We start from the raw sequence: 13920 nt of genomic DNA, 5'->3' as shown, positions 1-13920 counted from the left end.
TATGTATATATATATCCCGAACCAGCGACGGGACTTTGTTTATATTGCAAATAAATATTATTTTTTCTTTAAAAAAAAAGTTATAATAAATATAACTTCCAAAATTAGAGAGAAAGGGATTTTCTTAAAGTGAACTATCTCATTATACTTTTCATGGCTTATGGGGCATCTAGAGAAAATTATAGTGTACTATAATGCAGATATCATTTCCCTCATTTTCTAAAAAAACTCTAATAACCTCATCAGAAGGCTAACAATATAGAATAATAAAATTGAAATGTCCACTATTAAATTTTTTTAAATTAAATATTTGTGATTTAGTGGAATGTTCTAGTAAGTCTATATACTCAGGGTTTTGTTGTTTATTAATAGATTTAAAAATGGGATGGAATTCTTGGAACATAAATCTTTTACCATGGTATTCTTCTGTTACACATTATACTTTTTTAAATTTAAATAACTTGTTTCACTTTTAGGGGCACCTGGATGGCTCAGTCTGTTAGATATCTGACTTCGGGTCAGGTCATGATCTCATAGTTCATGAGTTCTAGCCCCGCATTGGGCTCTGTGCTGAGAGCTCAGAGCCTGGAGCCTGCTTCGGATTCTGTGTCTCATTCTCTCTCTGTCCCTCCCCTGCTTGTGTTCTGTATCTCTCTGTCTCTTAAAAATAAATAAATGTGTAAATTTTAAAAAATATTTTATCTTTCAGCTTTTGCTCTTCTTTTGTCCTTAGGATTTGATGCAGCAGCAGCTAGAAGACTACATATAATTGATTATTCCTACAAAGATCTTTATAGTTTAGTATATGTGCAGCCCAGGCAAGCACTATACACTTTAAAAAGTGATTCTTTGGGCACCTGGGTGGCTCCAGCTGTAGAGCATGGGGAACTTCCTCTCAGGCCAGCATCTCAAGGTTTGTGAGTTTGAATCCTGCATCTGACTTGCTAGAGTCAATAGGGAACGTGCTTCAGATCCTCTGTTCCCTTCTGTCTCTGCCCCTCCCCTGCTTGTACTCTGCCTTTCACAAATAAATAAACCTTTAAAAAAGAATGAAGATCATTTTACCTTTCTGTGATTTATTTTTTTTATATTTGAATTTAAAGTTTGCCTTGTGGGGTGCCTGGGTGGCTCAGTCGGTTGGGTTTATGACTTCTGCTCAGGTCATGATCTTGTAGTTTGTGGGTTTGAGCTTGGCATTGGGCTTTGTACTGACAGCTCAGAGCCTGGAACCTGCTTCAGATTCTGCGTCTCCCTCTCTCTCTCCTCCTCCCTCACTGTGCTCTGTCTCTCCTTCTCTCAAATTAATAAACATTAGAGGTGCCTCGGTGGCTCAGTTGGTTAAGTGGCCAACTTTGGCTCATGCGAGGTCATGATCTCGCAGTTTGTGAGTCTGAGCCCTGTGTTGGGCTCTGTGCTGACAGCTCTGTGTCTCAGATTTGTGTCCCCCTCTCTCTCTACCCCTCCCCTTCTTACACTCTGTCTCTGTCTCTCAAAAATAAATAAATGTTAAAAATTTTAAAAATAATAAACATTAAAAATAAAATTTAGAGGTTGTTTTGAAAACATGGTGAATACAAATAAATGAGATCTCATATTATCTGTACATTTTTATAGAACCCTTAGTTGATATTTTTATATTTCTGAGATTAGTTATTAATTACCCCATGCTGTCTTAGGCTATCTCTTGGACAGTTAGCTTCATGAGGACAGGGACCAAGAATGCTTGGTGCAGGGCTAAATTCTCAATGAGGAGCACTGCAACGGTGCATGATAGGGATCAGTATATACGAATCAGATGATTACATTTGGGAACTTGTGTCAGCATGAATCTAAAAGTCCTGACTGGGTGACTCAGTCATTTAAGTGTGATTAAGTGTCTGACTCTTGATTTCAGCTCAGGGCATGATCGCACGGTTCTTGGGTTCAAGCCCTGCCTTGGGCTCCATGCTGGCAGTATAGAGCCTCCCTGGGATTCTCTCTCTGTCTCCCTCTCTCTCTGCCCCTCCCCCCTCTCAAAATAAATAAATAAACTTTAAAAAAAAACTAATAAAAATGGGTACCTGGGTGGCTCAGTTGGTTGAAACTCTGACTTCTGCTCAGGTCATGATTTCACGGTTTTTGCGTTCAAAACCTGAATAGAGCTCTGTGCTAACCATTCAGAGTCTGAAACCTGCTTCAGATTCTGAGTCTCCTCTCTCTGCCCCTCCCCTGCTCCTGCTCTTTCTCTGACTCTCAAAAATGAATAAACATTCAAAAAATTGAAATAAAACAAACAAAATTCCTAATACTTCATACTCAATATGCAGTACTCTTATATGTAAAATGAATATTTAAAATTCAGGAAATCAGTTTAGTAAAAAACTGTTACATGATTACCTTGCTTAAATATTTTCATTTTATAAAAATATGTTTCTATCTCTTAAGGTTTTTAGTGCATGCATTCTTTTTTTTACAGCTGCCAATGATGTGTCACGTCAGTTTTCAGTACAGTGGTGGTGAGATCCCTGACTGACCAATCAGAATAGTCCTGAACTTGACACTGTAATCACAGAAAACAGCCCAGCACAAAAGCAGAAAGATATTTTTAAAATATACACCCAGCAAAAGCTGAGTGTCCATAATTTATAAATATCTCCTCCAATTGATTAGAAAAATAAAAACTAACAAAAAATGGGAAAGAAATTTTTTAAAAGTTCATATACATAGAAGCCTGAATTTCTAATAAACACATAATTTCATCAGTAATCAGCATAATGTCACCTTAAAAATAAGGTATTATTCCACATCAGATATCCCCAAACTTAAAAGTCAGCCAAACTGAAATTTTCATGAGACTGTAGTAATGTGAACCATCATATGCTGCTGATGGAGGCATAAATATGTATAATTTTGGAGGACGATCGTCAACATTTAGTGAAGTTGAATTGCACACATTTTTGATAGAGCAAATCTCTAGATATGTATATAACCAGAGATTTCTGATAAACAAAATGTCCATTGTATCGAAGTCTCTAATAATCAAAGGTGGAAACAACTCTAAATTTCTGACAAAAAGCATTGAACAGTAGGTCGTGATTTTTTTAAATACAAAGGTGGTATAAAGCCATTAAAAGGAGTGAACAGAAGCTCTTTGTATGAACAAAGGTACAGAAAACACAGTAATGAGCCACAGCACATTGACACATGCTGATACTATTCATAGCAACTTTGAAACATTGTCTGTGGATGAATGGGTATGAATTAGCCTTATTGAAATACTCATGAAAACCGTAGAGATGAAACAGAACAGTTCTGTCCTGAATCTTGGAAAGGTGAAAGGCATTGGGATGAAAAGAGGAGCTTAAACTCTTGACACTCTTGTTTCTACCATCAGCAGCAAGTATGGTGAAGGCTGAAACTCCGCAAATTTAGGTCATGTACGTCAGACGGTTCTCTTCCTTTCCATAAATTGAACAGCTTTTTAAAATATAAGAAAAATGTAGAATGCACATATAGATTCTATGTGGCAGGGAAAGACCAGTAAGGAGGATAAGATCTAATTTAGAAAAGTATAATTCTATGGGGAATTTGGGTGACCCCATTGGTGAAAAGGTTCTTGATTTTGCCATGTTGGGCTTTGTGCTGACAGCATGGAGCCTGACTGGGACTTTCTCTCTCTCTCTCTCTCTCTCTCTCTCTCTCTCTCTCTCTCTCTCTCTCTCTCACACACACACACACACACACACACACACACACACACACACTAAATAAATTAATTAAAAAATAAAAGTGCATTTCTAAATAGATTGATTAAATGAGACAATGGGTGAAAATAGATTAATGCATTCTCCTTCGGACACTTTGTTGAAAAAGATAACATAATACCATCATACCCACAATCACCACCACCACCACTGGCAACAACAACCACTTTTTCAATACTTTTTATGATAAAAGCTACAAGAAAACTGCATCATTAAGCAGAAATCCTCCAAGTGAAGGAGGGCTCTGCGCTAAGCAGTCGTGGTGAAGGTCTGAGGATTTTTTCTTCCTTTTGCACTTGCTACCAAGAGCTACAACTCCTAACTCCCCAGAGGCATATGTTTTTCTCCATGTGCTTTGTAATTTTTGCCTCCTCTTTCTTTCTCTTCCCCCTTCTCCCTCTTCCTCTCTCATTGGATCTCTCTCCCCACTCCTCTCCCCCCAAGCCTTCTATATCCCTTACCCTTTATCCACCAAACTTTTATTTTTCTAATAGGCAATTTATAATTTGTATATAAAACTTACCAACTTCTATATGAAAGAATTTGAAACTTAACTAATTCATTTCATTTATATTCATCATAAAAGTAATTTTATAATCAATCCCTTTGTATTACTACATATAGCATTAAAATTCTATGCATTTGTGGTCAGTAATATGATAGCAGATTTTCATTTTTACCAGTACGGATTTGGAAATGTTATATTAATTCTGTTTGCATTTGAGCAGTATAAAATATACAGATGTTTTCTTCAAACCTCTCCAGTCAGTGTTTAACAAAAATGGTCCTCTGATGTTCTTTTCTAGAGTATTCTGAGATATGCGCTCCTATAATCAAGTTTCTTAGCTCCCATTTTAGGGCATATGAATCAGAATCCCTGAAGAATGCATTTCCTTTTCCTACATTTTCAAGCAGCATCTACAAAGATCCCTGTGCACACTGAAGTGTGAGACAATTGTCTTAAGTCTTGAATTTAAATTTTTATAATATCCTGTTTATTCTTTGGAAGTTATATTTGCAAATTTTTATTGATTATCTTTCTTAGCACTCTGCCACATTCACTGAGGTATTCACATAATTTGCTATTACTAGAACTATAAATGCAATTTCCTCAACATTTTGAAGAGATAATATTTTCAAGACTATTGCTATTTCTTGGGCTTTCTCAATTTTCATAATATTCTTATTATACTAAGGTGGCAAGAATTCAAATAGCTTTTCAGATGTGGCTTCAGTTACTTGTCACCTATGTGTCTTTGACTAAATTTTCAATAAAGTAGATTTACTGTTTGCATTTTTAAAGATCTATCATCAAATTAACTTGATTATATATTTTTTAAGAAAATAAAGACAGTGGCCTTAAAATGGAAATATACAACATTTAGATGCAATCCTAAACTAGACTATTCAGAATCATAGGAGAAAAGTTGCGATATTCAGAACATTATTGCTTAAAATAGCCTGTAGAAAGAATAGAAAAAAATCACAGAATGATAGGAGACATAAACTATCTTGGCCTCTGTGTGTATATGTGTGTATATATGTGTGTGCAAACACACATATTTTAATTATTTTTACATTTTTCTTAAAGTTATGGAAGGTTATAAACAAACATCATCACAATAACCAGAAAAGTTACTTAAAAATATAAAAAGTTTTTTAAGCATGAAAATACTCAATTTTCCAATATGGACAATAAATAAGTTACATTTCTGTGAATTTTAACATTTTGGTGATTGGCATCTCCTCTTTAGTCAATAAAATAATTTTGTTTTCCCTCCTTTAACAAGCGTATGATACCAAATTATATTTCATATTTGAATGCCCAAAGAAATAATTTAATTTTGTGTCCCTGTGGCAGGTTGAGCACATTTTGCTTTGATGAGATCTCCTTGGCTAAAAGTTAGAGTTCTCTTGTTATATCTTGGCAATAAGCCCTTTTCTTATTTAACCACAAACTGTTTCCAGCCCTTCTCATCCACTTCTAATTAAATATATCCACATCAATGCCAAAAAACAGGAATAGCTTCTGCTGGTGAACCACTACTAAGAAGCGCCATGAAAATGAGAAAACATAGTAGGTTAGTATAATAGGCTGAATTTCTATTTTATTTTATTTTATTAATTTGTGAGAGAGTGTGCATGAAGGGAGGAGAGACAGAGGGAAGGAAGGAGAAAGAGAGAGAGAGAGAGAGAGAGAGAGAGAGAGAGAGAGAGAGAGAGAGAGAGAAAGAGAGAGAGAGAGAGAGAGAGAGAGAATCTTAAGAAGGCTCCATGCTCAGCTTGGAGCCCAATATGGGGCTCAATTCTACCTGGAATCATGACCTAAGCCAAAATTAAGAGTTGGGTACACTCAACCAACTGAGCCACTGAGCCACCTGATAGACTGAATTTCTAAATTGCCCACTCAAAGATGTCCCATCATAATCTCCAGAACCTATGAATGATGAGATATCACCCCCATAATTGTGTTATTATGCTATATGATGCAGCTGGCCATAAATAAAAAGGATTATCCTGGATGTGTCCATTGCAATTGTCTGAACTTTCTCCTTCTAGTGGCAGAAGACAGTCTAGGCGATTGGGAACATACAAGACTTCAAGATACCATTACTGGTTTTGAAGATGAACAGGGTCATGATTCAAAGCATATAGGTGGTCTCTTAAGTATGAGAATGACCATGAATGATTTTCAAAGAGTAAATGGGGGGCTCAGTCCTAAACATCATGGAATCATATTGTGGAAACTTCCTGAATGAGTTGGGAAGGGGATTCTTCCTCATAGTTTTCAGAAAGAACATGTCTTAACTAACACATTGATTTTAGCCTTGCAAGACCCAAAGCTGAGAATCCAGTCAGACCTCCTCAGACTTCTGAACAATAAAATTGTGAGATAATAAATGAATGGTTTTTAAGTGGCTAAGTATATGGCAATCTGTTATGCAGTCTTAGAGAACAGTACAGTCCAAACCATGGAGGAAATCACTCCATCAAGCATGCGCAGCTGGAGAAAGAAAAGAGGAATGCTGAGTTCCAAATATGTACAGCTTGTTTAACAGTGGATATAAGATCAGGACAGTGTCCTGGGGCAACTATCAATATTGATGTGGGCCATTAAATACAGGCATATAGGTTATTTGGTCCTATTATAGACACTATTCCCATTGCTAGAATACCAGAATTTAGATTATACTTGCCCTATTTTTGAGAAACCAATATGAATCTTGAGATAAAGAGGGATCGTGTCTGTGAATGCCTAGAAAGAAGCAAGAAACATGAAGTACCTGTACCAAACGAATAATCAGTCATTCTCATACTCCTCTTGGTGACATAGGGTACCCCTACATCTGTAAGTAGAAAACAGAGACCAAGTTGAGCAATCTCTACTTCAATAATAAGCATCAAACCATAAATTACGAAGTAAGCGATCACACTCAATGAAAAGCTATACTTTTCATTTCAATATCCAGCAAAACTAAGGTTAAAAAAACTTTAATTGTGTTTCTTTCTTGAATAAACTATAGCTTTACAAGCATACTAGAGAATGTGAGAATGCAACAGATTATAAGAAAGACAACTAATTAAACACAGTCAAAATGATTGCTAGGATCAAAAATTAAAACAGAATAACACAAACAAATAAAACCTACCAGCATGTAGGCTGACTGACAATGTTCTCAGAAACAAGACTAAGAACCAATAATTTTACATACAGCCAAATTATGCTGCAATTACAAGAATAAGAGCATGAGAGCAGCAGGTGGAGAGAATTCATGTGAGGAGAGGTAGAAAGGAAAGGGGTGAAGTGGGGTGTGATTCACCCCTTTTTTTGTGGGGGTCTTCATGGGTGCAGTCCTGGAGAATGTGTAATGAAATGTTTATAACTGAATGGCAAACAGCCATCTGAAGAATCTTCTCCTAGCATATATCTGAAAAAAATGCCTTACTTGTCATGAACCAGATTAACTGACAGTCAGTACCATTCTCTTGATATACATTAATTCCCTAGACCTGGAAAAGTCTCAAGGTGAAGTTTCTTTGAAATTTCACCATCAAGATGTGGATTCCATTAAATCATGTCACTTTCCAATTAGCCTTGAAAAATGCCTCTGCCTCTCTGTAATTCTTTGACCCATTATTCTTCACATGATAGATATTTGGTCGATGCACAATGTGCTAAAGACATTAACAACTTTCTCTTACCTTTGACAGGAGTCTTCATGCTGGGACCCTTCTGTCATGGGCTCCCACCTAACTCATGTCTTCTACATGATGAATTCAGAGTGTGCTTGATACGAAACCATATTTTCTAAAATTGGTTTCTAGGTATAGACCTATTAGGATACTTTGAGGTATAATTTTGTATTTTTTCCTAGTTTTAACTATGACGTGATGCAGTTGACTTCATTTCCATCCAATTCATCCATGAGGCTTATGTTATATGTCTCTTAATTCTTTTGTTGTGCTTTAGCTAGTGGCAAACTGGTAGATAACTGATAGATAGATAAACAGTAGATAGTAATAGCCTGTCTACCACTTTTATAAGCTGAACATCTCACATGAAAAGGATAACTATAATTTGTGAATAAAAAAATAGCAGGAAAAGAGAGATATAAGGATTCAAATTTACCAAACATAAATATCTGAAAAATTATTACAGGATGTACTCCAGCAAAATAAAACAAAAAGTGAAAACTGAGTCCAAGGCAAATCATGAGGTAAAAGAAATGGTACTGAACAAACAGACCAGTAAAGCTAACAGTGCTAAAATGATAAACATTAAAATATTATCAGGAAATAATACCCTAAAAGCTTCCCATCCAAGAAAGAAGGGTGCTGATAAATTTTCCTTGGCTTATTATTTTGCTAAATTAAAAGATGTAGATGTTGATTCTCTTTCAATTTGACTTGTAAATTTTCATATCTATCTTACAAACAAATGAATCCATATAGTTTATACCCATTTTAGTTTTTCTAGGTATTTACAATTGTAAATAAAATTTTCATATATTCCAGAATTATTTAATTTAGGTTATTTATATAATATACATTTAAAAAATATGTCTGCTAGCTGAAAGACTATTACATGTGTATATTACATGATTATGTATGTGGAGGAATTTTGGAGGTATAGTTGGTTGCCTGTAACCAAATGTTACTGTGAGTATGGTCATATATTGGCCTTTTTGTCCACTCCATCTTCCTCCATTAGCTTTTCTAAAATAAAGAGAAAACTATATTCCAGAATCATTTTCCAAAACATAAGAATATTCTCAATTATGTGTTTGATTTAAGTGGTGGGCCAAAAAGTTGACAGATTGTTAACAAAAAACATTGAAAAACTTAAAAAACTACTATATAATGAAAGACATTTTTCAAGATGAAATATTAAAGTCTGAAGAAAATATTGACAATGCTTTTGAAGACAAAATTAATGAACTTAAATATATTAAAAGCTAATATAAATAAAAGTTCAAATATAAGTTATGAATATATCATTTTTTCAAAGAAGAAAGACGTGGCAAATAAATTTATAACAAAGATTTTCAATTTCTCCATAATTAGAGAGTAAATGAAAACAAAGGCAGGCAACATTGTTCTACTGGATCAACAAACATTGTAAAGTAGGATAGCATCAAGACATTGATGATAAACAGCCACCCTGAGATCATGACCTGAGCCAAAGTCAGATGCTTAACCAACTGAGCCACTAAGGCACCCCTTTACTGATTTAGAATTCATAAACAAAAACAGTATAAACCAATTATTCAAAAAATGCCTATTAGATTATGTGGCCTATAATAAAATGAATTATAACATTGTATGTTTCTTTTGCTTTTCTACTTACATCACAAACAAGTTTTGCAGAGTGATGGTCTGGTTTGACTCAATAACTATGTAAATGCTTAGAGAAGAAAAGTTATTTCAAGGAGAAAAGAAAAAGAAAAAACAGAAGTAGATTTGATTGACAAATTCAAACTCTATTGAGGAAATACTTTTTAAAAAAAGTAAGTTCAGGGGTTTATAGCTTCACTTCAGGCAATAGAACTTAAATTAGGCTACTAAATCTCCATCAACTTGGAGAAAAATATATATGAACCTTGGTTAAGTCAAGTAGTAGCCTATGTATCTCTTGGGATCCAAAGAAAATTTAAAGTTAGTTAAAGATAACATTTGAGTTGCACATATAGTTATTAGATACAATAAACCATATGCTTGAATATATAAATTTTTCAAACATATCTCCAGTTAATTTATGTAATAACATTTGAAAAGAAAACAGGAATCGAAAGGACAAAAGGGGACAAAATTTAACCAAATTAGCTTTTGCCAGTTCAAAGAATCTATGCACTTTGTAATTTCAGTAAAATGATTAAATTAACTTGTTTGAAAGACTGACCTTCTGATATTTTAAGGTTGACTTTGAGTTTGTTTAAACTTTCATAGTCACTAAAAATATAATTTCTTGTAAGATATTAATTTATAAAAAGCCAAATTGTTATGGGATTCCTTCATTTGAAGTGAAGCATACATAGCCAGAATACAAATGTGGGGAGCTCTTGGTCCTACAATAAAAGAGTCAACCACAACTTTACTAAAACACTGTTTTTCTGTTTCAGAGGGGAAAACTTCCTGCTCCTTGTGTGAATATGTTCCAGAAATAAAATTAGTTCTTTGAGATTTACTGTAGATCATTTCTTTTCTTATCTTTAATATAAAAAAGTTATTAGACTGATAAGCTTACTTGGCTGCAAAGGCATATGTCAGAGAGAGAGAGAGAGAAACAGAGAGACAGCGAGACAGAGACAGAGAGAAGGATTGAGTTTGTTAAAGCAAAGAACTGATCATCTCAACATAATTTTAGAGCATTTTAGTAAGGAGACCATTTCCATTATTTCTCCTCCTACCTGACAACTTTATTTAGAAATTGTCTGAAGTTCAGTTTATCCTTTTCCAGTGTTGTTGCTTTGAATAGTCTTTGTAATTTCACCTTCATTTCTGATTCTGGTTCTGGAACTTTCAGATCACTTTCAGAATCAGCCTGTTTAATGTTGTCTGTTTCTAGCCAAACTGTCTTGCCACTTTACTTGACCTTTGTTAGTCTTTTTGGGGGTGGATTTTGATGCTAAAGTTGCTTTCATGTCTCTTAGAGGAGTTGTATCCACTAGTTAATCCTTTTCATTTTTATTTTGAAACATAGTCATGGTCTTTTGGCACACCCTGCTGATAGAGCTTGATCACCATATCGTTTATTCCTTTATTCTATTTTTTAAACTGAATCTTGATTTTCTACAAAGCTTTCACCACATATGGCCTTTTACTTGTTCCAGAATCATTCAATAGAACCGAAGCAGATATATCTATATGGATATATGTACACACACCTATAGATATATAGATATATATGTATGTATGGGGGAAAGAAATGCACACACATATGTATGTACAATACATGAATTAATAACTACAAATGTATTATACATTACAACTCAAATTTCTTAAATTGTGGGGCTAATCTTTATCATTACTTTATTGTTGGTGCCATAATCTCCCATGGTAGATGAGTAATTAGTTTTATGTTTAAAAATAATGGTTTTAGCAATGAAAAGTACTGTAATTTTGTTTTTGCTGGTATAATTCCTGTCATTAGTTTTTGTGTCATCAATGCTTATATTTTTTAGGTTTTCACTTTGAAATAAACTCTGGTGTACAAAAAGGAAAAAGAGATTACAAAGAATTTCCATTTAATCCTTCATTAAATTTCTTCAAAATTTAACATGTTATGTTACTAATTATCAACACTTAATGTAATAATAATGAAAATAAGTAACCTATGGATATTATTAAAACTAATTTAGTTGACCAACTAACTCCCTTTCTTTTCTGGTTCAAGATCTGATCCAGGATCAAATAAAGCATTTAGTTTTTGTCACCTTCATGTCTTTCAACATAGTTCTTCATTGTTTCTTTGCTTTTCATGACCTTAATCCTTGGAAGAGTATTTTGTAAAGTGTTCTTTAATGAAGGTTTATGTTATGTTTTCTCCTTACTCATGTTATGAATTTTTTAATAAGGATACAACAGAAGTAACAGTGTGACTTTCTTGGTACATCACTTCAGCAGGTAGTTGATGTCATTCCTGGTCATGTGAACTTCATATGCTTAATTAATTTGATGTCTGACAGATTTTTTGAACTGCAGTTATGATTTTCCCTTTAAAACTAGTAAATATCATGTAGCAAGAAACTTTGGGATTCTAAGAACAGACTATTTTTTGTCATACCCATGCTAACTAATTTTGGCAACCATTGATCTCAAGTTGTTTTTTTTTTCTCCTTTTAATAAAAAATAGTAATTTATCTTTCTTCATTGGACCACCTGTGATAATCAATTTTAACTTTTGTTTTTCTTGAATATGCTGGGATATTTAATCCACATTTTATAATAAGTGATAAGTTCAATAGATTGGAGCAGTATGTCTTAGATCAATGGGATGAAGAATATAGCTTTTGGTTTTAGACAGCTACAAAGTGTATGGCTTCTAGGGACATTTTGAGAATCTGTTCAAAACAGACAACACAAAAGTCTTGATGAGAAAGAAAATGAATATTTTTACACATGTGATATAAAGAAAAAACATAATAGCCTACTATATTTTTCTACTGCCCAATGGAACATTTATAAAACTGAATCACTCTATAAAGAGAATAATAATTTGGAAATGTTCAGTAGTTTTTATCACAAAAAACTTTTTTTCCTAATAATAAATATAAAAATTTAACAAATGAAAAGGTGCCAAATTTTACATATACTTCAGCAATATTAGTATAGGGTAGAGTTTTTAAATTTATTTGAAATTTTAAGATCTAGATTCATGCTTTAGGGCTATGATCACACATTAAAGATGGGTGCCAATATAATTTTAACTTAGCAGAACAGCTGAAAATTATCCAGTATCTGAATGCCCTAAGTGATAATGATATCCTTATAGAGAGAAATTCTAATTGGAAATTTTAACATTTCTCATAGTCATGAAAAGGCATGCCAACATACAATTCAATCACTTTAATTGCTATCAAGTTTTCCATTCATTTTTCATCTTACTGAAAGCAACTAAGAAAGTAAAGCTGCCTTTGGCTTCTTTATGATCAATGGAAATCTGATCCATGTTTTACTTTTTTACTCAAGATTTGGTGAAATTAATGGGGTCATTTCCTAAACTACTCAAGTCTAGAAGAATGAAGGAAAATACATCACAGTGCATAGGTAATATACGGCTGTTACAAATTATTTATATTTTTGTTTTTAACCAAAAGCTGCTCCCAGCACCTCATTTCAGGTCAATGGTTGGAAGCAAGAGCATAGACAAGCATGAGGGACATACTTTTTGATAAATTGTATCCCATTGCATAGTTTAACACTCAGGCTGGTGAGTACTTGCTTTGCCTACATAGAGAAGTATTTCCTGGCTGTACTCCTAATTTTGGACTTTCTCCATAAAGAGATAGATCTTGATACTTAGTGCTGTGAAACTAACATGAAAATGTCATAGAAAAGTGACTGAAAAAAAAAGATTGTATGTGGACCAGAATTAAGATAGATGAGAGTGAGATCATTCACCCTGGAGAACATTCTCAGTAATGACGAGGGAGAATCGACTATGTCACTTGAAACATAATATGACACTTTAAAACAAGTAATTTCATGGTTGTTTACTCAGAATAATTTTCTATAATTTTGTAACAGTTTGTTTTTTTATAACACAATTTATTTTTTGTAACATATGCAATTATTTTCCATCATTTACAATACAGTTGTTACAATGACACTCCAAACAGAAAAGCAAAGTAAAAAATCAAAACCCCAACTTCTATTTCATGTAATTAGACTTATACAGAAATTAGAAGGTTAAGTAACAACTAGTTAATCAATTTCACAGCTATCTGAAGTGGCAATTGTTATATAGCAGCTTATCTATGATACATTCAAGATACATGATACAATTTATTACTTGCCCATAAGCTACAACACAGCCTAGCCCTGCTAGGGATTTACTCAAGAGATACAGAAATGCTGATGTATAGGAGCACATATACCCCAGTGTTCATAGCAGCAATGTCAACAATAGCCAAAACATGGAAAAAGCCTAAATGTCCATCACCTGACCAGTGGATCA

The sequence above is a fragment of the Suricata suricatta genome, chromosome 6 (genome assembly GCF_006229205.1).
Source record: "Suricata suricatta isolate VVHF042 chromosome 6, meerkat_22Aug2017_6uvM2_HiC, whole genome shotgun sequence".
Lineage (NCBI taxonomy): Eukaryota > Metazoa > Chordata > Mammalia > Carnivora > Herpestidae > Suricata > Suricata suricatta.
This window is presented reverse-complemented; position numbering follows the sequence as displayed.